The sequence below is a fragment of the Staurois parvus genome, unplaced genomic scaffold (assembly GCF_062004578.1).
Source record: "Staurois parvus isolate SC_StPar_1 unplaced genomic scaffold, SC_StPar_1.0 ptg000082l, whole genome shotgun sequence".
In the NCBI taxonomy this organism is placed as follows: Eukaryota; Metazoa; Chordata; class Amphibia; order Anura; family Ranidae; genus Staurois; species Staurois parvus.
In genome coordinates, this window is record NW_028317878.1 from 3,062,818 (window position 1) to 3,090,492 (window position 27,675).

General features: G+C 42.6%; 1 long non-coding RNA gene across 1 annotated transcript in view; it reads right to left on the reverse strand.

Moving 5' to 3' along the window:
* Window positions 1-157: 157 nt before the first annotated feature.
* Window positions 158-27,675, reverse strand: part of LOC149468601 (uncharacterized) — a 28,117-nt gene continuing 599 nt past the window's right edge. The window contains exons 2-3 of the long non-coding RNA XR_016311671.1: window positions 13,513-13,602; window positions 158-419 (exon numbers count right to left, since the gene is read on the reverse strand). This is a non-coding gene — a long non-coding RNA (uncharacterized LOC149468601). The remainder of the gene's footprint in view (window positions 420-13,512; window positions 13,603-27,675) is intronic.

The following is a 27,675-nucleotide window of genomic DNA, read 5'->3' on the forward strand; positions in this document are numbered from 1 at the left end:
TATTGAAGCTTACCAATTCTTAGATGTGATGGCTGTCTTAGTATTCTATTTTAGGCTTTTTTTTTATTTTGATCCTGCCAGTAAGATTTCTGTTTTTCAACAAAACAAACTCTCAGTGTGAGCATTGAGACAAACCATTTGCCACTGACAGGGGGGCTTACAATAATCAGCTTTTATTTATTTATATAGAACTTTTATCACAAAAGGGAAAAAAACTTTTTGCTGTAACTGATTATAAATTATTAGCTGGTGATAGGCTTCAGTTTGTTAGTGTATGCAAATCTGAAACCTTCCCCTCAGACTGACAATGCTGCTGTCCAAAGGTGCCTCCTGTGCTCCTTCATCCAGAGTGAGGACACTCTAATACAGGAGGTATGTTAGTGGCCAGATCACAAGGTAAAAACAGAAGGAAAAAAACCCTAAAAAAAAGAAAACCAAAAATATATTACATTTTTGGTTTTAATATCACTTTAACTTTTCTACAAATACTGAAAATATGAATTTTGGGGTGACTGGTCCTTTAATTTTGTTTGTTTGTTTCTTTTTCTTTGAGATAAGAAAAAAATAATTGAAATTACGTCCATTAGAAATAATGGGGATTCAACACATCACGGGATTCAAAGGACATTTGCCTTACGTTCGCCATTCACTTGTCACTGATTCTGGCAGCAACATTCACCTAGGCCCCTTTCATGCGGACGTTCCGATTGGATCCACCTACCTGTTTTTCAGGTGGACCCAATCGGAAGCTCTATTCTCCTCCTATGGAGCGGTGGGTGTAAATGCACATGTGTCTGCTTACACCCACCAACATCCAATCTGATCTGCCAAAAAGAGACGGATGGGGATCCGTTCCCCTTCCATCCATTGGATCAGATGGCAGTCAGATGGAAATGGACAGGTGGTCTGTTTCCATCCGACCGATTATGCAGAGCAGACAGTGGGACGCTGATGCACAATGGACACAGACCTGTCATCCGCTTGCTCAGACGGGATCCGCTGACGGGTCCGCCCACTGTGAAAGGGGCCTTACTTAAACGTGGGCAAAGCCTTCTCTGGTTTCTAAGTACAGAACATGTTGTTCAGCAAATTTTGTGGATTGGGGTAAATCTTGCAAAAGCAAATTTTCATAGATTCACCCTACAATTTATAATTAAGTTAAACTTGTGGGCAGAACATTTGAGTATTACATATTCCTAACATGCAGAAAATGAGATGTAAACAAGTTGGGCTCGTTCACACTGGGGGACGGTAAAAGCAGGCAGTTTTACCAACCGCCCACCTAAACTAGGGCATAGGGCTGCTCAGGGTTGTACATATGCTGCAGCAAAAATTAAATGGCATGTCATGTTCAGCAGGCAGCACTGCCACTGAATGCAACCCATTCAAGTGAATGCTGTTGTCAGTGTGGTGGGTTGGTATTTTAAGGGTTAAAACAGGCAAAAATCACCTCCTCACTGCCTGCCAAATGCCCTCTGAAAAGTGACCCAGCGCAGACCGCATTACGGAGGATGGACCGTAATAGTTGCATATTTGAGTCCTAAGAAGCTCTGCATAGTTCAGGAAACTTTCTCGCTGCCTTACATTCTAGCATAGTTCTTGCAAAAATAAACGTGACCCTGGAATGGTGCTTTACAAATGGGTATTAAGGTGTAGGGATGCCTAGGGGAGCATGATATCTAAATGTGGTCCTCAAAATATTGTATTGCATAATACAGATTAAATGTATCTCTTAACTATAATTTTAATGTATTACATTATTCAATTGCACAATTTATTTTTTTCAGCCTATTTATGTAAACCACTGTACATTTGGTTTTAGGAAATGAATGATGATTCAGTATGGATAAGACTTTTTGCTAGCAATTTCAGCCAATGGAGTAAAGAGACCCATTCATGGCTCATTTGATCAGGTGTCATAACCCACACATTATATTTTACCGGTTTAATTTATGACTGCCATACTGTTACTGCCACTTAATCTGAAGTATGTGAACTCTGTTTTTCATATTAGAAGTAGGTGAAATGTCTGGAAATTCACAAAGAAGCCCAAATAGTCAACCAGAAACATATTGTTATCTTTTCACATTTCATTTGGATTTAAAATGTTTGCTTTAACACAGTAAGCTGACTGTTGTATTATATATACACAGTTCATACGTGACAATTCAAGGTTACTATATGTATAATCCATGCTAATACGTTATTTGTACTAATACCTTAAGATTGTTGAATAAAAAAGGTTACATATATACAGTAAACCTATATTTAAGTTTCATGTACATTTACAAAAGGAAATATTGGATTTCTCATAATGTAAGAGAGACTTTTTTGCAGGTGATATTTACATCTGTTTGAAGTCCTAATCCAGTGGTTAACACCCACCCGGCATGCATAGTACACTGTCCCAACATATTTAGTGGTTGTGGAACATCACAGCAGTGCGTTTAATAGTTAGTGAACAATATGAGGTTAATATCGGTAAAGAAATAAATGCCCCAGCATCAGTGTGAGGAAAACGTCTCTGTGTTGGTGGTGTCACAGGAAGGGAAAAATGCTACTGCATGGGTGTCAGTGGGATGAAAAAACAAGCATCTCAGATACCCCCTGCACTGTGACCCCTCTACCCCCAAACCATCTGCACTGTGACCCCTCTACCCCCAAACCATCTGTACTGTGACCCCTCTTCCCCACATACTCTTTGCACCTACATCTCAGATACCCCCAGCACCATGACCTCTCTACACCCCAGATACCCCCCCAGCATTGTCCTCACTCGACACCCCAGATACCCACAGCACTGTGACCCTTCTACAGTTAATCCCAGCACTCTGACCCCTCTACCCCCCGTACCCCCAACACCCAGCAATGTGAACCTTCTACACCCCAGATACCCCCCCCCCCTTCAAGCACCGTGACCCCTCTGCATCCCAGATTCCTCTGCACTGTGACCCCTCTACCTTTCCATATCCCTTGCACCATGTCCCCCCCCCCCACAGAACACATACCCCCAGCACTGTGACCCTCTATCTGTACATATTCCATACACTGGGATCCCCGCCACTTACCCCCAGCACTGTAACCCCTCTACATCTCTATACTCCCTGTGCTGTGACACCCCCCCCCATACACCTCAGATACACCAAGCACTGTGACCACCACCCTATATACCCCCAGCACTGTAACCCCCTATACCCCTGCATTTTCTACTCCCTATGCACCCCAGATCCCCCTTCAGCACTGTTTCCCTAGTACACCCTAGGTACCCCCGAACACTGTTACCTCATCCATACAAAACCCATTTTTCCAATGCCCTCTCTTACTTCTATGCCCGGTACAGAAACAGTGCAAATGAGTTTTTGACTATGTGCCCACCTCCAGCACTGTGATGAGAGCTGTTACTTTGACTCACATTATAGCAGGCAAAAGGAAGCAGAAGTGGGGGATAACAGACTTTCCAGCAGGATCAGCACTCCCCTTGACTTTTATCTGATGGAATCCGAAACCTAGCGCCCACAGCTAGGACACGGTGTATGCTTAGCTGCACAGACAGTGTGAGTGGAGTGGGAACAGGGGCAGGCTCTGTGCTGGTTGATAAATTGGTGTGAGTGAGAGAATGAGGTGGACAAGAGTGTTTGGACTCAGCAGCTTGTAGAGACTATATGTAGAGTGAAAAGATGGGGGAGCCTTATTGTAAAAAGGGAGAGAGGAACAGTGTGGACCCAATACAGAGAGGGTCCAAGTCCCTGGACAAACCACGGAACACAAATGTTGTGAGACTCCTATCTATAAAGCAGGATTGTCCTGTCAAATCCGGGACTGTTGGTAAAATTGCTTTTTCACTTTATTAAAAATGGCCCTGGAGACAGGTAGAAGTATGCACCTTGGATGTTGCATTTCCAACAGGTGCATTCAGCTGACAGAAACATGTCAGTATTGAGACCATTATTGAAACTCTTTTGCCTCACTAAGTGAATTGTTTGCATTGTGTGCTCAAAATGCAGCTCATTACCAATTGGCCCTATTAGAAAAAAGCACTGACTGTATGTTTGTTAAGGGCCATATAGTCACTATGCAGTGCAAATTTTGTGTCTCAAGCACACGGTCAACACACTTTAGTACATTTAAATGGTGATCCTGCTGGTAAGTTTACTATTTTTCATTTTCTTTTAACAGACCAAACTGTCCAGCAAAAGTGTCAGTTAATAGGTTGAGGAAAACCATTTAACACTGATATGGGTGCTTACAATGGTCAGCTGTAAAATTCTTTATCCCAAAAGGATAATAAAGGAAAAACTGCTACTGTACTTCCTTGAAAACTGTTAGCTGGAGTTCAGCTTTAATTTGCTGGATAAGTCTGTCCCCACAGATTGATAATGCTGCTGTCCAAAGGTGTCTCCATTGCTCCTCCATCCAGAGGGGAGACAGTTAATCATGGCTGCTCGCATGTACTTGCTCATGGAATGAATACCTGCAAATAATCAACAGACAGGTTACAGCCACGGCCAATCATTTGTAGGTAATCACTCCATGAGTGATTACATGCGAGCAACTGTGATTAGCTGAAGGAACTGTCAGCCTCCCATTGCTTTCAAAGGGACTGCCTCCCGTAGCTAATTGCCAGGAACCTCTGCTGGGTCTCCCAAATAAAATCACCACATTTGTGATTCGGGCATAAAAAAGAAATGTACTGCAGCCCACACATTTAAGAACTGGTAGGCTGCAATTAATGACATTTTTTGATACTAAGTTTAATACCACTTTAATAATGTCAGGAGTGCAAACTGCATTGAAAATAAACCCATTTGCCTCTGCGGCACAACCTGATTTGGTGACTACACAAATATACACATAATATGCACTCTGCGTGGAAACCACTGAGATGCTGAGGACCTGGATGCAGATTTAGTTTACTTTATGAAAAACATGGTCCTTAATTGAAAACTGTACATTACAATGTTTGTTGATCATTTAGAATGCAAGTACTGCATACAGTATTAGCTACAATGTCGTTTTACCGGCCACCACTAGAGGGCTCTATTTGGAGACTGGAGATGTGTTGTGCTTCTGCTCTACATTGACCTGAATGGCAACCCATCTGCCAGGGAGACATTTTCAGATTCTTTAGGGCCCATTCAGAGCTGCAATTTAAAACACACCTTACTGCAATGCATGGTAATGCAGGATCTGCAGTGTATTGGCATTAATTTAAAATGACACATTAAGCACAACTACAGTAGCAGGGAACTCATACTGAAGCACCACACATGGATCCCATACATCTTATTGTGCATTAAGGTTAAAAAAAACTTCTGTGACTGGTTATGTGACATAATAAGTAATGATGGTGAAGCGCTATAAATAAATAACAATAAATAAATGATCAATAAATAAATACTTCAAGGTGCTAAATACGTGACACATCAAGTGATAATGTGCAAAAACTGGTCCCAAATGAGGACCTACATACAGTGCAAATGAACACACACACAATCCCAAAATGGGATAAAACGAGTGATACAAATAAAATCACTGAAAGTGACTAGTGCTGTAACTCCCAACAAAGGCTAATAAATACATAAAAAATAATATAATTAATACATCCAGTGATAATGTGCAAAAAACTGGTCACAAAGTTAGGACCTATATAAAGTGCAAAAATCCCCCACAATCCCAAATGGGGACAAATACAGTGATAGAATGAATACCAATCAACTAAATTGGTTTAAAGTGACTGGTACTGATAATATCAACCAATATATAACACAGAATCAATGACTAACAATAATAAAGTCCAAAATGTGTAAAATGAATATGTGCAAAGATTCTGTGCAAAATTGCAGGTTTTGTGCTTCAATTTGCATTCCAAAAACTATCCGTGCTTGTGTGACACTCAGGTGCATCAATATCCATAAATGGCCAGATTGCCTCCTTACCGCGCCCCTAAGGACCTCAATGCTTTATGCAGTAAACAGCTCCACACCATGCGGCATCACATGAACCTGGCTCCAGTGGCTCCACTTAACCTCAGCTCTGGCTCTGTTTTCAAATGGTGGTCACCGCAATGTAACTTATAGGTACATACCATTGTACCAGGGCCATAGAAAAGTAAGCAGAAGAGACCTCCATAGTGTAACTCTATTTAATAGATAAATGCCAAATAAAATCGCCAAATGGACGCTCACAGTATTGTAGATTCACATCAGCAGTTTTCCCACATGCTATGGGTGTATTGCATAAAGCATTGAGGCCCTTAGGGGTCGCGGGAAGGAGGCAATCTGGCCATTTATGGATATTGATCCACCTGAGTGTCACACAAGCACGGATAGTTTTTGGAGTGAAAATTGAAGCACAAAACCTGCAATTTTGCACAAAATTTTTGCACATATTAATTTTGCACATTTTGGACTTTATTATTGTTAGTCATTGATTCTGTGTTATATATTGGTTGATATTATCAGCACCAGTCACTTTAAACCAATTTAGTTGATTGGTATTCATTCTATCACTGTATTTGTCCCCATTTGGGATTGTGGGGGATTTTTGGCACTTTATATAGGTCCTAACTTTGTGACCATTTTTTTGCACATTATCACTGGATGTATTCATTATATTATTTTTTATGTATTTATTAGCCTTTGTTGGGAGTTACAGCACTAGTCACTTTCAGTGATTTTTTTTGTATCACTCCTTTTATCCCATTTTGGGATTGTGTGTGTGTTCATTTGCACTGTATGTAGGTCCTCATTTGGGACCAGTTTTTGCACATTATCACTTGAAGTGTCACGTATTTAGCACCTTGAAGTATTTATTGATCATTTATTTATTGTTATTTATTTATAGCGCTTCACCATCATTATTTATTAATACATTGCACCTTTGGTATAGGTAAAGGTGATAGCTGCTTGTGTATCTTCATATATTTGTTGAGCGCAGGAGGAATTTATCCATATGGTTATGTGACATGCTTACTATTTTAATACAAACAAATTGCCTTTAGAAACCCTTTAATTAAGGGTCTAATCACAGTTATGCATGCATTATTTATTTATTTATTTGATTTATTACAGGTATTTCTATAGCGCCATCAAATTATTATTATTATTATTATACAGGATTTATATAGCGCCAACAGTTTGCTCAGCGCTTTACAATATAATGGGAGACAATACAGCAACAATACAGTTCAATACAAGAGGGTTAGGAGGGCCCTGCTCCTTGGAGCTTACAATCTAAGAGTTTACGCAGTGCTTTACATATACACTCACCAGCCATTTTATTAGTTGCACCTTGCAGGTGCCAAGAAAATATCCCCCACACCATTACACCATCAGCCTGAACCGTTGATACAAGGCAGGATGGATCCATGCTTTCATGTTGTTTAAGCCAAATTCTGACCCTACCATCTGAATGTTGCAGCTGAAATCGAAAGCCCATTCTCCTCTGAAATCACCAAGGCATTTTTGTCCACTCAACTGCCAGTCCCTGGATATTTTCTCTTTTTTTCGGACCATTCTCTGTAAACCCCAGACATGGTTGTGCATGAAAATCCTAGTGGATCAGCAGTTTTTTAAATACTGTGCTCAAAGCAGCCATCTGGCACCAACAACCATGCCATATTCAAAGTCACTTAAATTCCCTTTCTTCCCCATTCTGATGCTCAGTTTTCAACTTCAGCAAGTCGTCTTCACTAAGTCTAGATGCCTAAATGCATTGAGTTGCTGCCATGTGATTACCTGATTAGCAATTTGTGTTACCAAGCAATTGAACAGGTGTACCTAATAAAATGGCCAGTGAGTGTATATATTGTACATTCACATCAGTCCCTAACCCTCAAGGAACTTACAACCTAAGGTCCCTAACTCACATTCATACATACACATAGCAGCATGTCTTTGAATGGTAATGCACATATGTACGTGTACATGGGCCCATGTAGTTTCCCTTTAAAAACAGATAGATTTAAACCACCCACGTGTTTTACTGCAGGATAAAAAACATGTGAATAGGCTCTAAAAGAAAACCTGGTGATCCTGCCATGAAGGTTCCCGCTCAGATAACTTCCTGGTATATTGTGACAACCTTCCTCTAAATGTGCCTCTGCATTGTCACTCTGTCACATGCCCGCTTAGTGAAGAGTTCAAGCAACTGTACTGTTGCACAGACTATTCAAACTTTCACCCAGGATTCCCATTGAATTGGATTCAACTGGAAAAACTTCTTGGGTAATAGTTGCGTGACTCTTGTGTGAAAGCATTTATAAATAAGCCCCAAAGTGTTATCCAGTTAAAATTTAGCTCTACTTTAAGCCCATGTTGGAATGATGCTAACAGCACAGCAGTCAGATGGGAGAACTGAAACATATATGTTATTAGTAATTTTTATGTTACTGAGAAAAGTCCTGAGGTGGTCTTGAGCACCAATAGGAACTTAATATTTTACTGTGCTGCAGAATCTCTTAAGAAGAAGTTGTAAATGAAATCTGTTCCTAATCGCTGAACATAGCTCCCAGTACAACAATGACACCTGCTCCACTCCAAGAAAATAAATGATGTTTTCTATGCTGCTTTCTGTCCAGCTAAACTGGGGCAATAAACTGCTCATAAGTCTGTCACATGTTATTGCCGTCTTCAGACTGATGAGAATGCTTGGATTTAACTATTCCAGGAGCGGAAGCCAGGACAGGCATAATGTGCATGAAGACCATAAAATGTGCTGCTAATCAGCGCTCTGGAACAGGACTGAAATTGTGGTCTGTCCAGGCAGCCAGTTTAGCAGATCACTGCACAATGGGGATTATTAATTCCTTTAGGGGAATATATTATTTAAACAAAATATATTTTTTACATATATCAGTTGTCTATGTGATCCATGTAAAGAACAATGCATATTCTGAATTTGATAAGCTTCAATCAGTTTGGCGGAATATGATCATTCAGAGAGAGATAAAGAAAAAATCCTTGGTGAGAAGGTAAGCTTCCCTTGGTAGACAAAAGAGATCCATCACCTAAGAACACTTAAGTTGGCTGTACATGGATCGAATTTCAGACCTGCCAGATTTTGATCCATGTATGGGCACCCTGGTTGCAGGGTTGCCACCTCAACCCTTTAAAACACAACACATATTAATTACACCGGTTCTGTGGCTAATTAAGATGGTAATTAAACTCAATTAGTACCTTGTCTGCAATAAATTATCCTCAGAAACTGTGTAATTAATATATGTTTGGTTTTAAAGGGATGAGGTGGCAACCCTACCTGATTGTACACAAGTCAATCTATAGATCAACTTCATAATGATGAAAGACCCCGTGTCTTGAATTGTGAAACTAAGAAAACACAGTTTTGTTTTAATAGAATATCACTGCATTTCATGCTTGAGCTACAATGTCAGATTTTGCCTGTGGTTGCAACTACAGGAAACATCTATATTTGTGATCTCTCCCAGGTAAATGTTGGAGTAGTGTTCACCTTTTTTCTCTTCTAATGCTTTCCTAATGTGAAAAATAATAGGGTTTTTGTACTTGCTGTAAAATCCTTTTCATGGAGTTAATTCAGGGAAACAGATCTTTCACCTTCAGGATACATTGCTGCCTACAGGTGGTTTAGACACTGGCAAATAAAAAACTGTAGGCCAGCCCAGGATAACACCTCCTACCAATGTCATAACGTTTGTAGAAAAGCAGTACCGAGAGCATGAAAATAAACAAAAGAGTGGTGGGACTTGTAAACCTTAAAGTGGATCACCCCCCTTTTTTTTTCCTCCCCTGCTTACCGGAAGGTCCGGGTGGCACATTTCTGATTCTCACCCACCCAGTGGATCCAGCATTGTCCTACTGAGATCCTCCTGTATTCTTCTACCTCTTCCTGGTTCAGCCAGCATGCCTCCTGATGATGCCGCACTAAGCGTGTCCCATTCCTCCTTTCTGAATGAAGCACTATGCCTTGGAATGTACTTTTTTTTTTACAAAAAGATAGCCCTAATTTGACAGCAGAGGGGATAAGAGGTGAAGAGGAGGGAAGTCTCTCCTGATGGTGAAGGTCCACTTTAATACATTCCAAGATTTTATGGTGAGTACAAAAATCCTATTTTCTTTCTCACCTATTTAAGGATGCAGGAAGTCTTTGCCATTCAGGACGTCCAAAAGCAGTCAAAACGAGGGGGGGGGGGGGGGGGGGGCAATGCAGCAAACACACACTAACAAACCCAAGAAAAAAACAACAAAGTACTGCGGAATGCCTTAAGCTCAAACAGCTGGCTGGAGGACCTCATTCCAAAGCTGATGTCAGATGAAGCCACAATTTCCAACCGGTATACCTTAGAGAACAGAAGACCAGGCGATAGCCTTACAAATCTCTAAAGAAAAGTTGCTTGATGCCTAAAAAGCCAAGAAGCATCCACTGTTCTAACAGAATGTGCCTTGATAAGAAAAAGTAATACTGTTGCCTGAGCTACCTAGATGTGGTGTAATAAGAAGCCTTGCAAGGTCCATTTGGGGTTACAAAGAGGAATCAGTCTTCAAAAAAGAAAGCAGTGGCATAGAGATAGACTCTTAACACCCTGAAACACAACCATACAATAAAGATTAATTTCTATTTGGTGAACTATGTGCTGCTTGAGGTGAAAAACAGAAGCTATCTTAGGCAAGAAGAAGGTCCTGGGCCTCAACACCACCTTGTCCCGTTGCAAAACCAGAATGGGTTCTTTGGAGAATAAGTCTGCCAGTTCAATCTCTCACCTCATAGAGGTGATAGCTACAAGGAATACCACCTTGTAGGTGACAGTAGAGAGAGATGAATGTCCCTGTACAAAAGTCTTAGTCAAGGAGTGAGAAGTCACCAGTCTCTAAAAAAAGGGCAGAGATCTGGCCCTTGTTAGTGCTAAAAAACAAATGCTGGTCCAAACCCAGCTGTAGAAAGGAGAGGATAGGTCCCACAGAGTAACTCATAGTATGAAAACCACAAGACGCACACCAAGTGAAGTATGCTTTCCATGTCTGATGTTGGACCTTACATGAAGCTTTCCTAGATTTCAGCATCATATCACAGATTCAGAGATGATCTTTTCTCTCAAATCCTGTGTTTTAAAAGTCAAAAGATCCTGACAATCTGAAATAGTTCATGGAGCTTTCTTTAGGAGCCTTACCAGGTTGGTGTACAACATCCGTCTGTGCCAGTCTGGAGCAATCAGAATTGTTTGAATTCCCCTCATCTCGATCCTTTGAAGCAGATGAATAGGAAGTTTCAAGGGAGCAATTGTATAGATTAAGGTGTATTGAAGTAATGGAACCACTAGAGCATCTACTGCTTCTGCTAAAGGATCCCTATAACTAGAGACAATCTTGTCCAGTTTGTTGTTGACCCTGGAATTTAGGAGGTCCACATCTAGCATTCCCCACCTCCACCTGACACAGAGGTCCTGGACCACCTCTAGGTGTTGGAACCAGTCCCCTGGGTCCACACAGTGTCAGCTGAGGAATTCTGCCTTCCAATGGGTTATGCGTAGAATGTACAAAGCCGACAAAGCAGGACTGTGAAGTTCTGCCCAGGACAGAAAACAAGACTTCTCCAAATATCAAGTCCCCTGTACCGATAGGATGCCGAGGATTTCTACCCAGCCTGACAGGCTGACAGGATGGCATCCATTAGTAAGATCTCACAGAAGGTGGGAAGGAAAGACTTCCTCAATTCCAGAGCCGTATTCCTGAGCCGCCAGGCAGAAGCGGCTCTTAGGCTTTGTGAGGCCTTAGGCAAAACTTAGACATGAGGCCCCACTCATGCCCATCCGTCTGTCAGCTACGCAGCAGGACTTCCCAGATTGAGATCCTCATGCGATAGATGGGATGGGTGACATACACAGATGCAACATCACTCCTCACTGGCTGGCGGACGAAGCACCAGAAGTCTTAGGTTACGCAAGAGGTTCATGGCGGCCTGTCACCTCCAAAATAAAGTCATGCTGCAAATCAGCTGTTCGGCCACTGTGAGGCACACTTAAATGAGACAGGGCTCTTAACACTGCCTTAGCACAGCAGCATTAACCAGTTTGGCTCCAGAGCATTTGTTTTCTTAATTTTTCACATACATGTATAAATCTCAATTTGTGGCAATAAAATTACTTAAACCCCCAGAACATTATATATTTTCTGAAAGCAGAGGCCCTGTAGAATAAAAAGCTGATATGTTCACATTGTTATGTCACATGATATTTCAATAACTGTTTATTAAATACAAATTTTCAGGAAAAAATATAATAAAATGAATTTTAATGCAAAAACACACAATATAGTACCCATTTTTGGTTACAATATAAAAGATGAGGTTGCATTGAGTAAATAGATACCAAACATTATAGAATTATTGTTCTCACTCTGACGTTTGCAGCAGTATGTCACACATGTGGTGCGTCAGCGGTTTACACACACCCTGGGCTTCCATTTGCGCAGGTGTGCGGGGCAACGGGGGTTACAGCAATTTTAAAATTTTTATTTCAATGTTTTATTATCATTTTAATTTTTAAAACTTTTTACTTGCTTTTTTATTTTTACTTGATTGCTATCACAAGGGGTTAATAAGCCCCTCTGTGATAGCAGCAGGTGACAGGTACTCTTTATGGAGACATTAGGGACCTTACTAGACCCCAATGTATCCCCTGTACTTCACACCATCTAATAAAGCACAGATCGGCTTGGTTAGATGTGTCCCCTGGCTGTACAGGCCAGGAAAGGGTGCATCCATCTGAAACCAAAAGTAACATCACTTCCGGTTTCACTCTTTGCATGTCAGATTGAGTCATGGATTTGCCTCGGTCTCACATTGCTCTGCCCCCCAGCTGGTGGTAGTGTTCAGTAAGTAAGAGCGGAGATTCCGGGAACCACAAGAGAAGAGGAGCTGCCGTATGGAAGGGGGGAGGCACCACGCTACAGACTACGTGAAAGTGATTGGCAGCTTTGGAGCTGCCACATCACTTCCACTTTCCAACGGCTGCGTAAGGCAAATTAAGCGGCCACTAGAACCTCTGTGAGTGCAAGGTGTTAGGCGACTTCCCAATTTGCCTAATTAGAGAGCCGCCTCTACCGCCAGGTCAGGGACAGCCTGGTCCTCGGAGCCAAAGGAAAAAACAGTCTGTTCAGGGACTTGATTGACTTGTTCCACAATGACAGAATGTTGTATTGTAGAGCTATGAAGCAAAACTGGGCAAATGGGATTGCCTCAAAGGAGGAAGGGAGGCTACAATCAGACCCAAGACTCCGATAGCAAGAATAATCCCCCCCTCAGAGGATTCAAGTTTTCCAGTTTCCTTAGATGAGAAACAAACCGACTTACATGTTAAACCCAAGAATAAAACTATAATTTCTGCAATTATTTTCCATTACAGCAACAAGAGATTTTTTCTACAGGAAGAGGAATAGGTGTAACTTTCCACATTAAATAAATAATTTGTACATGCTATAGGAATGAAAATGGCATTTACTTTTCGGTCTTATAGAGCAGTGCTTACAGAAAATTTACCTTCAACTTCTAAGAAAGGCCCTTTAGTCCCGATGTCACCTCCTCACCCAAGTAGCAAAGAAGCAAATACAAAATCCTCTTCAGACTATTCTGTCGAAGAAAGGAAAGCTTTAGATCCTAGTAATGAGACCGGGGAAGAAAATCGATCCTCTAGATACTTGGTTACATAAAATGAGATTGAAGATTTGTATAAGCCATTTTTGCAATGGAACAAATTCCAGACCCCTTCCAGTACTTTCCATACAAGATAGAATGTACAGAGGTATACAACAGCAGGGTAAAGTCCTTCTATTTTATCAATCTCTCAAAAACTTTATTCTGAAAAAATGGAAAGAAAAAAACCCATAAACATTAGATTCTGGAAAATGAGATTCCCTATTAAGAAAGATGAAGAGAAACATTTTAAGTGACCTAAACTGGCCGTACCATTTAGCTTCCCATCAGGTTTGAGAATCTTCAGTTGCATCTTCAAGGAAGCTTGCTTCATTCCTTACTTCGATGACATTCTCCTAAATGCTATTTGACTTGCTTGTGAGAACAAGAAGTCAACTTTATCTGGTGAGTGTGAAGTGTTGCCTGAGGACACGGTGGGTTGGAGCACAAGTTGTTTTGCCATTGGAACACATGGTGTTACAGAATAGATGTTATACTATTTCTTTTATACACAAATACTGTTATTGGACTTTTCATTTATATTTATATTTTTTTCTTTGGTGTAAGCGCTATTTCTATTAGGTACTAAGCCTGGTATTTATTTATGTATTACTTTTTCTATTGGTGTACTGGTGGAGGTAGTCTACTTTCATCTGAACTCAAGGACAAGGAAGAGGGGGTAGAACAGGATTTTTCACCATGTGTTTCCTATGGAAAGAACAATATATGTAAAAGTGCACTGCGCTATAAATAACCTAAATAATATACTACTACACAGTGTAAAAGTGCAAAAAAAGGCAGGCAAGGTGCTCAGGGTGGACTTGTAGCTGTTCACCAAGATTCTGGCCAGTAGGTTTCAACCTTATATTCAGCATTAGATCACCCAGACCAGGTGGGCTTTGTGTCAAACAGGAAAGCAAAGGACAACACCACCAGAGGCTTAAATGTCATTCATTTGGTACATGCAACTAACACCCCTGTGCTTTTACTGTCTACAGATGCTGAAAAAGCATTTGAGTGGGTGGACTGGTCTTTTTTGAAAGTGGTATTTCAGTACCTGGGATGTAGCACCCACATGTGCAGAGTCAAAATCAATTATCTCCTTTCCGATGAATTGTTGTTGGGCAACGGAACTAGGTAAGGGTGCCCTCTTTCCCCTCTTTTTTTTATTCTCACCCTGGAACCCTTTCTGTGTCAGGTCAGAGCAAACCCAAATATATCAGGCTTACTCACGCCTAGAGGAGCTCATAAAGTTGCAGGATACGTAGATGACCTGCTGTTTTTCATCACTCAACCTCTCACTTCTCTTCCTAACCTTCTTGGAAAATTTTGCTGATACAGCACACTAATTTCAAGATACATTTTGGCAAATCAGAAGCCCTGAATATTAATGTACCACAGGCAACTATGGATGCCCTGATGCCTCATTTCACATTTAAATGGGTCTGGCATTATATCCAATATCTAGAGATCCACCTAATTACCTCAAGTTTGGGGATCTTTCTTGCCAACTTTCCACTTTGCTTCTGACTATGTTACGATGGGACCTCAGAGTGGTCCACCAAATGCTTTTCATGGTTCAGGAGGAACAGTGTCCTAAGGATGGACATTCTCCTGAGGGTGCTATACCTATTGCAGACCCTCCCAATCAGCATCCCTACTTCGTTCCTCAAGCGTTCGAGAGAGGTCTTCTCTACTTTTCTATGGGTCCACAAATCTCATAGATTATCTCACATGTTACTGTCCTGTCCTAAACTCTGCAATGGCTTAGGTTTCCCAGACCCTCTAAAACATCACAGGGCAGGGCATATCGCAAGTGTTTTGGACTGGTGTACCAGCCAAGATGCCAAAAGCTGGATCCAATTGGAACAGGTGTCCATAGACATTCTGCTCAGTGGAATCCATTGGCTCAAGGCAGACATTCCCTCCTGCATTAAATCACACCCTTTAGTCGCATATACAGCCAGACTCCTAGTAGCCAAATGAGAAGATGTCATCCTGGGACATTTGCTGTTGTGTATGTCTCTGGTCATAGGCCACCCTCAATTCAATTCCTTCCAGGGATTACATAGTACCAATTCTGACCCCTGCTTCAGCAGATCAAGTTTTGCCTTGCGGCATTCCTTACATCTATGGGCTGTAAAACTTTGTTGGGACTCCAACTAATGACAGAACCGCCTCTGCCATTTTGGAAAGTGTTCCAACTAAGACATTTTTGCACAGCTGCGGAACACAAACACGTTCACTTCCTCCTTTAACTAGGTTTGAAAAGCAATGCACCTCATCCTCTTTGATTCGATATGGCCTGTCCTTATTCTATAAACTACTTTCTCGCCCACCGGACAATGCAAAATGGGAGTCTGACTTGGGCATCAGCTTTTCTAAAAAAACAGAAAACACACATGCTGCTTTCTGCTCACACCACATCTCTTTGCAGCTCTATCCAAGAACCAGGCTTCAAAATCTTAACACACTGGTACAGGGTGCCTTCGATTCTATACAAAATGTTTCCGAGCTCACCCTCCATATGCTGGCACTGCTCCCAGCATGAGGATACATATCTCTGTATGTTCTGGAGTTGGCCGGTCCTTAAACCCTTCTGGGAAAAAGTTTGTGACCTCATATTCAAACTCACCGATGTTCAATTGGGGGACAATCCAGCAGCCTATCTACTTCACTTAAAGCGAAGCTCCACCCAAAATGGGGAGTTCTGCTTTGAGGCCTCGTCCCCCGCTCCTCGGGGATTGGAACCTTTGAGAAGCTGAGAAGCAGGGGGGTGTTGTTCCCCCCCCACCCACAGTCTTCTGCTTCTGGGACACGACAGGTCCCAGAGGACTGCGGACCATTTACAATGTGCGGCGCTACTCGTGCATGCACAGTGGGCACTCGGCTGTGAAGCTGCAAACTGTCACAGCTGGGTGCCCACGCTTAAGATGATGGCGCCGGAGACACAGGATGGCTGGTGAACCCGGCTGCGGTAAGGACACCTAGGACAGGTGAGTGGCTGTTTTTTAAAAGTCAACAGCTATAGTTTTTGTAGCTGTTGACTTTTATTTTTTCACCACCAGTTATTTAACGCTGCCAAGACCAGCATCCTGTTTTCCTGGAAGCAACCCTTTGCTCCCCTGCTAAGTATCTGGTTACATATAATTGAGGAAATTTATGGAATGGAAGATTTCCTTGCCTCTGCAAATCACAGAGAGGAGAAGTTTCGCAAAACATGGTTCTACTGGACTGACTATACCTTCTCCACGAGTTATATTGCCTACATCACCACCTGAACCTGGCCAGCTTATGGCCCCTGCTCTTGGTGCCTACATGGAACTGTGAAGCCATTTCTGCCTGCAAGGGCTGTTGTATGGGACTGTTAGGGTCGGGCCCCTGCTTGCACTTTTCCCACCCCTTTGTTTTCCCCTCCCTCCTTTTCTCCCCTTTTTTTGTTTTCTTCCTCTCCCTACACCAGAGGCCCAGAATTATTGCTCTACATACTGTATAAGTGGAAGGCTAACCCTGTAAGTGGAAAAGGGGCCCTGTTATTTTGGCAATTGGGATCCCTCTGCCAATGGTTTCATACACTCTGATACATTTCCCTGAACTCTACAGCTTTGCTACAGGGTAGACTTGGTGTTTGCTTTTCTTTTTGTAGTATTGGCAATGTGGGTTCCCCGAGGTCATGTTGACTTGTTTCTGTTGCTATCCTTATACTATATTTTGTATTTTCCTCAAAACTTTAAATATAGAATTAAAATAAAAATGCAGGTAATATAAAAATGAGTGTATATTTCCAAAAACACAAAGTCCAGTTGCATAAAGTCCTTTATAAACATCACAAATGTCCATCAAACAGCCCCATCATTTTAATCCAGTGAAAAATCCAGAAGGTAAATGTTGCATCCCAGCAGTGAAAAAATGTTGTAAAGATGGTGTTCATTAATATTTAACATTGCAAAATGGCGTTCAAATCACATTCACTATATCAGAATGACCCACTTAAAAACTATGCTTTATCACTACAGGTAAGACTAAAGCTGGACACATACCACACAGTGAGGCAAGCTAACATCTAGAACCACATGCTCTACTGAACTTGCAGAATAAAATGTGCACCACTTGTCAACTTAATTGGGAGGAGGTAAACCGTCATCCCACTGCAGGGGTTGACCATTCTCTCCTTTGCCTATAAGAGAAGTATGGACAAAGCTTTTCTACACATTCTTATAGAGAAACATGCCATATTAAACTATTAATTACTTCAAGTCTGCACACTTTCACCCCCTTCCAGTCCAGGCCAATTTTCAACTTTCAGCGCTCTCACACTTTGAGTGACAATTACACAGTCATGCAATATTGTACCCATATGAAATTTTTTATAATGTTTTGAGACAGATAGAGCTTTCTTTTGGTGATATTTGATCACCACTGGGTTTTAATTTTATGCTACAGGGACGGAAATAAGTATTTGATCCCCTGCTGATTTTGAATGTTTGGCCACTCACAAAGAAATGATCAGTCTAAAAATCGAATGGTAGGTGTATTGTAACACTGAGAGACAGAATAGCAACAACAAATTCAAAAGAATTGCATGTCTATCAAATTATGCACTGATTTGCATGTTCATGAGGAAAATAAGTATTTGATCCCCTATCATTCAGCAGGATTTCTGGCTACCAGGTGTCTTTCATACAAGTAACAAGATGAGATTAGAAGCAGTCTCTTAAAGGGAGTGCTGGTAATCTCATTTTGTTACCTGTATAAAAAACACCTGTCCACAGGAGCAATCAAACAATCAGATTTCAAACTCTCTACCATGGCAAAGACCAAAGAGCTGTCCAAGGATGTCAGGGACAAGATTGTAGACCTACATGAGGTTGGACTGGGCTACCAAACTATCGCCAAGCAGCTTGGTGAGAAGGTGACAATAGTCGGTGCAATCATTTGCATATGGAAGAAACACAAAACAACTGTCAGTCTCCCTAGGTCTGGTGCACCATGTAAGATCTCACCTCGTGGAGTGTCAATGATCATGAAAACAGTGAGGAATCATCCCAAGAACTAAACGTGAGGATCTTGTCAATGATCTCCAGGCAGCTGGGACCACATTCACCAAGAAAACAATTGGTAACACACTACGCCAACAAGGATTGAAATACTGCAGTGCCTGCAAGGTCCCTCTGTTCAAGAAAGCACATGTCCAGGCCCGTCTGAAGTTTGCCAGTGAACATCTGAATGATGCAGAGGAGGACTGGTTGAAAGAGTTATGGTCAGATGAGACCAAAATCGAGCTCTGTGGCATCAACTCAACCCGCCGTGTTAGGAGGAGGAGGAATGCTGCCTATGACCCCAAGAACATGGTGGTAGCATTCTGCTTTGGGGGTGTTTTTCTGCTAAGAGGACAGGACAACTGCACTGCATCAAAGGGTCGATGGACAGGGCAATGTACTGTCAAATCTTGGGTGAGAACCTTGTTCCCTCAACCAGGGCATTGAAAATGGGTTGTGGATGGGTGTTCCAGCATGACAATGACCAAAAAACACATGGCCAAGGCAACAAAGGAGTGGCTCAAGAAGAAGCACATTAAGGTCCTGGAGTGGCCTAGCCAGTCTCCAGACCTTAAATCCGATTTAAAATCTGTGGAGGGAGCTGAAAGTTCGAGTTGCCAAATGTCAGCCACCAAACTTTAATGACTTGGAGAGGATCTGCCAAGAGGAGTGGGCCAAAATCCCTCCTGAGATGTGTGCAAACCTGCTGGCCAACTACAGGAAATGTCTGATCTCTGTGATTGCCAACAAGGTATTTGCCACCAAGTGCTAAGTCATTTTTTGTGAAGGGGATTAAATACTTATTTCCCTTATGAACATGTAAATTAGTGCATAATTTGTTAGACATGCATTTCTTTGGAATTTTTTGTTGCTATTCTGTCTCTCAGTGTTACAATACATCTACCATTCAATTTTTAGACTGATAATTTCTTTGTTAGTGGGCAAAAATTAAAAATTTTGCAAATAAATAATCTTTCTTCATAAATATAGGCCAAAATGTATTCTGCTACGTTTTTTTGGATAAAAATAACCCAAATCAGTGTATATTATTTAGTCTGTGAAAGTTATAGTCTACAAACTATGGGATATACAGCATATCTGGAAATTGATCAGCGGAGACCCTAAAATGCTGGACGCTGGTATGGGGTATGGCACTGATCAGGAGGTTGGTATGAGGTATGGCAGCGACCAGGATGCTAGTATGGGGTATGGCGGTGATCAGAAAGCTGGTAGGGCATATGGTGTGATCAAAACACTAGTATAAAGTATGGCAGTGATCAGGGGTCTGGTATGCTGTATGGCGGAGATAAGGGTGCTGATATGATATATGGCAGTGATCAGGATGGTGGTATGGCATACGGCGGTGATCAGGACACTGGTATGGCATATGGCGGTGATTGTGGTGCTAGTATGGGGTATATCTGTGATCAGGACACTGGTATGGTGGTGATCAGGACGTTGGCATGGTGTATGGCCGTGTTATTGTGAGCACTGGGACAAGTGACGGGCTGGCTGCATTTTGTATTTATATTTCACTAGGGCAGTGATTAGGGACACTGGGGCAGGCTGGCACTGCAGTCTGTGAATGTACATACAGCCTGACAGGCTGCTGTACACTCATAGGTTGCTGCATCAGTTCTCTCTGCTCTCAAAGTAAGAGCAGAAAGAACCAATCTTTACTTTCACTTTTCATTGTTTATTATGCGATTTCTGTGATTGGAAACAGCAATCACATGGTAGAACACCATATGATCGCCTGAACACAGCGGTAATGTGATCCGCTACGTCTGGGTAACACACGGATTGCCAGACTCCTGGGTGAGCGCTCTGTGAGCCACTGATGCAAGCTGATGTACAGGTACGCTAGCCCACATTGGCACTGCTTCTTGTCCACGGTTTATAGGCAATGGACAGAAGGGAAGTGGTTAATCAAAGGCCATCTCTAAGATTCTGTGATGTTGGGGTAACCTGGCAGAAATGCAGAGGGAAGATAGAGGAGACAGAAATCACACTCAGTGCATTGGATTGAGACAAGCACACACTATAGAGGGCCATGATCTGTTCATATTCATTTCAGAGATTTGCAACCATTTAGTCTTCCTCCACCAAAAGTATAACAACTTATAAATGTCTATCTCATTCAGTTACAGATAAAACTTTATTTGCTGATAAATAAAATCATGCTCACATGACATTCATGTGTATTAGCACTTTGTAGCACTCTGTACAGCTGCAGAGTCTCATCAGCATCCTGCTGATCTCTCACTAGCTGTTAGTTTTTCACAGAAGATTGTTCTGCTCTCCTGCACTAGCAGCAAGCCTACTGCCCTCAGTGTCTGCTGAGGATCCAGGAAGTTCTGGGAGTGGTGCTGATTGATCCTGCATTTGGCAACAGTGACAAGGATATCAGGTAAATGTTTGGGCATAGTAAATGTACTGGAGTTTTGTTTTTCTAACTGTAATACTGTTGAGGAGGAACTCCAAAAATGATAGACTGACTCTGAGTTCCAGTGCCACTATTTCAATGCTACAGCACAGTTGCTGCCAATGAGAGGCTCTGTTCCAGCCTGGTTGGACAACAGTTGGAGGATCTCCCCATCACCACCGATCTTCTCTTCGGGTCTCTGACATAAAGATAGATGCTGCATCAACCTCAGGGGCCCCTGCAGCTAAACTGTGTTGCAACACTCATCTTGAGGTATAAATAAGTAGCAAACCCACTCTTCCACTTAGTGAAGGTTCTGGTTCTCTTATTTACCTACAGGTTTACCGTAATATCCTGTTTGGGGAGTGCCATTTCTCATCACCCCCCAAAAGAGGGTGTCAGGAATGGACTCAGCACTGGTGGTGGGACTCACCTGCCGTGTGGGCTGCAGTACCAGGGCTGACCAGCGGGTGCTCTCAGCAGCCAGAAGCTCACAGTCAGCCAACACCTGAAGCTGATTGCAGGAAGTGTATTTAAGGAATGACCAGGCCTGTGATCAGGGCCTTGGTGTATGTTTCCCATGAGCTCATGTACCTGGTATCCTGTGTTCCTGCCTCGTTGCTGACCCTGCTTTGATCCTGACCTCTGCTGACCGTCTCCTGCTGAACCCCTGGCTTGCCTGACCATCCTTCTGCCTGATCCTCAGTACCGCGCTGCCCGCTACCTGCTGAACCTGGCTTGTGACCCTGACCATTCTCTGCTTGCTCCTCCTGTACCACGCTGCCCGCACGATACCGACCCGGCCTGTCTGACTACGCTTACTTCACCCGATGATCCATCCAACCCGCACGGATCACCTTTAGTAAGTCTGCCTGCCTCTTCCCATCAGACTCCGTTCCTGCACTCCCCTGCCAGTACTCTCTACCACAGCCGGACGCACTCAGGGGTCGCAACCTGGTTCCAGTCTGCACCAAGTCCATCCCCACCATCAGGGGCCCTGGTGAATAGCAGGCTGGGACTTAGACCCCGCGCCCTGCGGAAATCCGTGCTGTGGGCTCGGCCTGCCTGACCGCTCCACCTCTCCAGCCCTGACTGCACTGGTACCTATTAGTTTAAGGTTTATTGCACCTGGTTGTACATATTTATGTAAGTGTTGAGTTCGGTTGTTTGCACTGCGTTTATGTTTGTGTTGCCTTTAATAAATTATATTGTGTTACACGCTATACCTGAAGTCTGTATTTCCCTGTGTCGGTCCACACACCTCTGGTCATACCTGGAGCCCTGACAGAGGGCTACACTATGTAATATGAAGACCAACCTAATTTATCCAATTTGTATCCAATCAGGCCAGCTCTTGTACTACATAGTTGTTGATAGAGCTAAAGTGGATTGTACAATCAGATTGTAACGTGTGGTGATCTTTAGCGTTATTGCAGCTTGATAATCCAGAACCTCTATTTGACATCTAATAGCCTTTTCACACTAGGTGCAGTTGGATGCATTTTTGACTGCATGCCAACTGCATAGACAGTCCACAATCCAGGCTATCCTAAGAGTATAGTTCACACTATTATTATTATTATAATACAGGATTTAAATAGAGCCAACAGTTTGCGCAGCGCTTTACAACATGAAGGTAGACAATATAGTTACAATACAATTTGGTACAAGAGGAAACAGAGGGCCCTGCTTGTTAGAGCTTACAATCTAAGAGGAAGGATTGAGTGATACAAAAGGTAATAACTGTGGGGGGGGGGGATGAGCTGATGGAGGAAATAAAAAGCAGTTTACTAGTTAGAAGCAAGATAGGCTTCTTTAAAGAGAAGGGTTTTCAGGCATCGTCTAAAGGTGGATAGATTAGGAGATAGTCTGACAGATTGGGGTAGGGAGTTCCATATAATGGGAGAGGCTCGGGAGGAGGTTACATGGGAACTAGAGAGCAGAAGGCCTTGGGAGGATCAAAGAGAGCGGTTTGGTTGATATTTTGAGACCAGGTTGGTGATGTAGCTGAGGGCAGAGTTGTGGATGGCTTTGTAAGATGCTGTTAGTATTTTGAATGTTATTCGTTGGGCAAGTGGAAGCCAGTGGAGGGATTGACAGAGAGGGGTAGCAGACACTGAACAGATGCTAAGGTGGATGAGCCTGTAAGCAGCATTCATGATGGACTGGAGGGAGGATAGCCTATGTAGAGGTAAGCCAACGAGGAGGGAGTTGCAGTAGTCAAGGCGAGAGACAACCAGGGAGTGAATTAGAAGCATGTGGTATCATTGGTTAAAAAGGGGCATATTCTGGAGATGTTGTAGAGGTTGAGGCGGCATGATTTGGACAGGGATTGAATGTGGGTCTGAAAGGATAGTTCAGAATCCAGGGTTACCCCTACTAGCCTGGCATGCGGGGATGGGTTGATAGTTGTGCTATTGATCTTGACTGAGAAATCAGGGGAAGTAGGGGGGGGAGCTCAGTTTTGGATAGATTGAGTTTTAGGAAGTGGTGTGACATCCAGTCTGATATGACTGTCAGTAAATTGGTGATACGTGAGGAAACTGATGGGGTGAGCTGAGTAGAGAGATTTGCATATCATCAGCATAGAAATGGTATTGGAAACCATAGGAAGCTATCAGCTGACCCAATGAAGAAGTGTAGATCCACAATAGGAGAGGTCCAAGGACAGAAACTTGGGGGACCCCGACTGTAAGAGGAGTAGGAAAGGAGTAAGTAGAGTTGTATTTGACACTGAAGGTGCGGTGAGATAGTTAAGATTTTAACCAACGGAGAGAACAGTCACGGAGGCCAAGTAAATATAATTTTTTGAGGAGGAGGGGGTGATCAACTGTGTCAAAGGCAGCGGAGAGGTCCAAGAGTAAAGGTATGGAATAGTGACCATTGGTTTTAGCTGTTAGTAAGTCATTTGGGAGTTTTAGGAGAGCGGTTTATGTGTAATATCGGGGCAAAATCCAGACGGAAGGGGATCGAGAAAGTTATTCTCAATGAGGTGGCAGCTCAACCGGTTGTAAACTAGACATTCAAGGAGCGTTAAGGCAAAAGTGATTAAGGAGATTTGTCTTAGGTTGCTAAGATTGGTGGGGTCCAGTGAGGCCTTTTTAAGTATGGGGGCAACTAGTGCATGTTTTAGAGACTTAGGGAAGATGCCAGTAGAAAGGGAGAGATTGAAGACATGAGTTAAAGAGTGAAGGATAGAGCCAGAGGGTGACCGTAGTATTTGCAAGGGAAGAGGGTCCAAGGGACAGGGGGTTAGGTGGGCTTTGGTAAAAAGTTTACTAACTTCCTCTATAGTAGCTGGGTTAACAAGGGAAGAATTGATTGTGCAGGTGGACAAGGAGTGTAGGGTGCGGGGGATAACTGTGCAGTAGAGATCTCGTCACTAACTGTATCAATCTTATATTTGAAGTGATTAGCGATCTCCTAGACATTGAGTGAGTTAGTGGGTGGAGGTAATGAAGGACAAAGTAGAGAGTTAAAGGTAGAAAAGAGTTGACAGAGATTGCGTGAGAGGGTGTTAATGGGAGTGATAGGTCTGTTTGTCAGCGTGGACACAGGAATTGTGTTTTTGAAGGGCAGATTTATATTGATCAAAGTCTTGCTGGGTATTAGTCTTATGCCATAAATGCTCAAGAGCACTGCTACGTTTTTTGAGGCATCTTGCATTGTTTGTTTGCCAGGGCTGTAGCGCTTGGGGCCTAATTCTGTGTGTAGTGAGGGGGGACCAATATGTCCAGGGTGGATGACAGTGAACTTTTTTTTAGGCAGAAGTGGCCAGGTTGGGGCAGGACAGGGCTGAGAATTTGCCATAGAGACAATCTGTTGCAGGAAAAAGAAGAGAAGGGTTAAGGTAGCAAAGGTTTCTATGGGTAACTGTTTGGTAGTTGGAAGACAAGGAGCAGGAAGCCAAGGAGAGAGTGAAGCTAATAAGGAAGTGATCAAAGAGAGGAAAAGGAAAGCTGGTGAGGTTGCAAGGAGTACATAGGTAGGAGAATACAAGGTCAAGGCAGTTACCATTAGAGTGAGTAGAAGCATGTGTCCATTGTTTTAGGTCAAAAGAAGTGGTTAGGCTCAGAAGTTTAGAGGTAGCAGGAGTGTTAAGATTAACAGGGATGTTGAAGTCACCGAGAATGAAAGTAAGGCAGCCGGGCAGAGAAGTCATCAAGGAAGCTTGATGTCGTTCCAGGAGGATGATACATCACTGCAATTCTTAAAGACTGGAGAGAATAGACAAATACAGTGAACTTTAAATGAGAGGGACGGAGGGAAGAGAAAGAAGGACCTGAAAAGTGCTTTGAGGGGATAGGAGGATGCCAACTCCACCTTTCTGTCCACTAGGCCTGGGAGAGTGGGTCTAGAGGAGACCACCGTGGGAGAGTGCCACAGGAGAGGGAAAGTCAGATTTGTGAAACCAGGTTTCCATAATTGCAAGCAGGTTATGTGATAAAAAGGTCATGGACAGAGGTGAGTTTGTTACAGACAGAGCGGGCATTCCAAAGGGCACAGGAAAAGCGGAGGCTGGGTCTAGGAAGAAGAGGAATAGTAACCAGATTGTGTTGATTGTGGCTGCTGTTAAAGGATAGGGGGGGAGTCAAAGGAAAAATATGGCGGCCCAGGATTTGGGGAAATGTCTCCAGATGCTAGAAGCAGAATGGTGAGAGAGGTAATAATGGAGTATGACATATGGAGGGACAGGTCCCAGTGTCCTGGAGGTTTTATTAGTGTGTGGGTTCAGAATTGGCAGGAGTTGAGTACAGTAATAAGGTGAAGACAGGAGTGAGGGTGATATATACAGTGGGGATCGAAAGTTTGGGCACCCCAGCTAAAAATTTGTATTAATGTGCATAAAGAAGCCAAGGAAAGATGGAAAATCTCCAAAAGGCATCAAATTACAGATTAGACATTCTTATAATATGTCAACAAAAGTTAGATTTTATTTCCATCATTTACACTTTCAAAATAACAGAAAACAAAAAAATGGCGTCTGCAAAAGTTTGGGCACCCTGCAGAGTTAATATCTCGTACTGCCCCCTTTGGCAAGTATCACAGATTGTAAACGCTTTTTGTAGCCAGCCAAGAGTCTTTCAATTCTTGTTTGAGGTATCTTTGCCAATTCTTCCTTACAAATGTCTTCCAGTTCTTTGAGATTTCTGGGCTGTCTGTCACGCACTACTCTTTTAAGGTCTATCCATAGATTTTCAATTATGTTGAGGTCAGGAGATTGTGAAGGCCATGGCAAAACCTTCAGTTTACGCCTCTTGATGTAATCCCCCATGGATTTTGAGGTGTGTTTAGGATCATTATCCATTTGTAGAAGCCATCCTCTCTTTAACTTCAGCTTTTTCACAGATGGCATCAAGTTACCATCCAAAATTTGCTGAAATTTTATTGAAGCCATTTTTCCTTCTACTCGTGAGATGTTCCCTGTGCCACTGGCTGCAACACAACCCCAAAGCATGATTGATCCAACCCCATGCTTAACAGTTGGACAAAGGTTCTTTTCATTAAATTCTGTGCCCCTTCTTCTCCAAACGTACCTTTGCTCATTCCGGCCAAAAAGTTAAATTTTAACCTCATCGGTCCACAGAACCTGTTTCCAAAATGCATCAGGCTTGTCTATATGTTCATTTGCAAAGTTCAAACGATGATTTTTGTGGTGAGGACGTAGAAGCGGTTTTCTTCTGATGACTCTTCCATGAAGACCATATTTGTACAAGTATCTCTTTATAGTGGAATAGTGTACCACAACTCCAGTGTCTGCCAGATCTTTCTGGAGGGATTGTGCAGTCAAACGTGGGTTTTGAATTGTTTTTCTCACAATCCTGCGAGCTGTTCTGTCTGATATTTTTCTTGGTCTTCCAGATCTTGCTTTAACTTCCACTGTTCCTGATGGCTGCCATTTCTTAATTACATTCCGAACAGAGGATATTGACATCTGAAAACGCTTTGCTATCTTCTTAAAGCCTTCTCCAGCTTTGTGAGCGTCAACTATTTTCAGTTTCAGTTTTCTAGACAACTGCTTAGAAGAACCTATGGTGCTGATTGTTGGGGCAAGGTCAGATGAGTCTGGGCATTTAAAACCTTTGAGATTGACATCACCTTATCTTCCCAGACGATGATTGAGAACAATCCATGACACTGGCAGGTCTCAGCTTTGCAAAGGGGCCAGTGCATGCTATAAATTCTGCAGGGTGCCCAAACTTTTGCAGATGCCATTTTTTTGTTTTCTTTTATTTTGAAAGTGTAAATGATGGAAATAAAATCTAACTTTTGTTGACATATTTTCCTTGGCTTCTTTATGCACATTAATACAAATTTTTAGCTGGGGTGCCCAAACTTTCGATCCCCACTGTACATAAGCTGTGGGGTGGAGAAGAGGAGTGAAGGAGAGAGAAGATACAACTGTGAGAAGGGGGAGTAGGGAGTGCCTGTTACAGAGTGGTGAGATGAAGAAGCAGACTGGGTAAGAGCTGAAAGAGCTGGATGAGGAAAAGGTCACCTGCAGTCTGTTTAATATTTGGAGTTGTCTTCTTCTCGCTTTGTGTT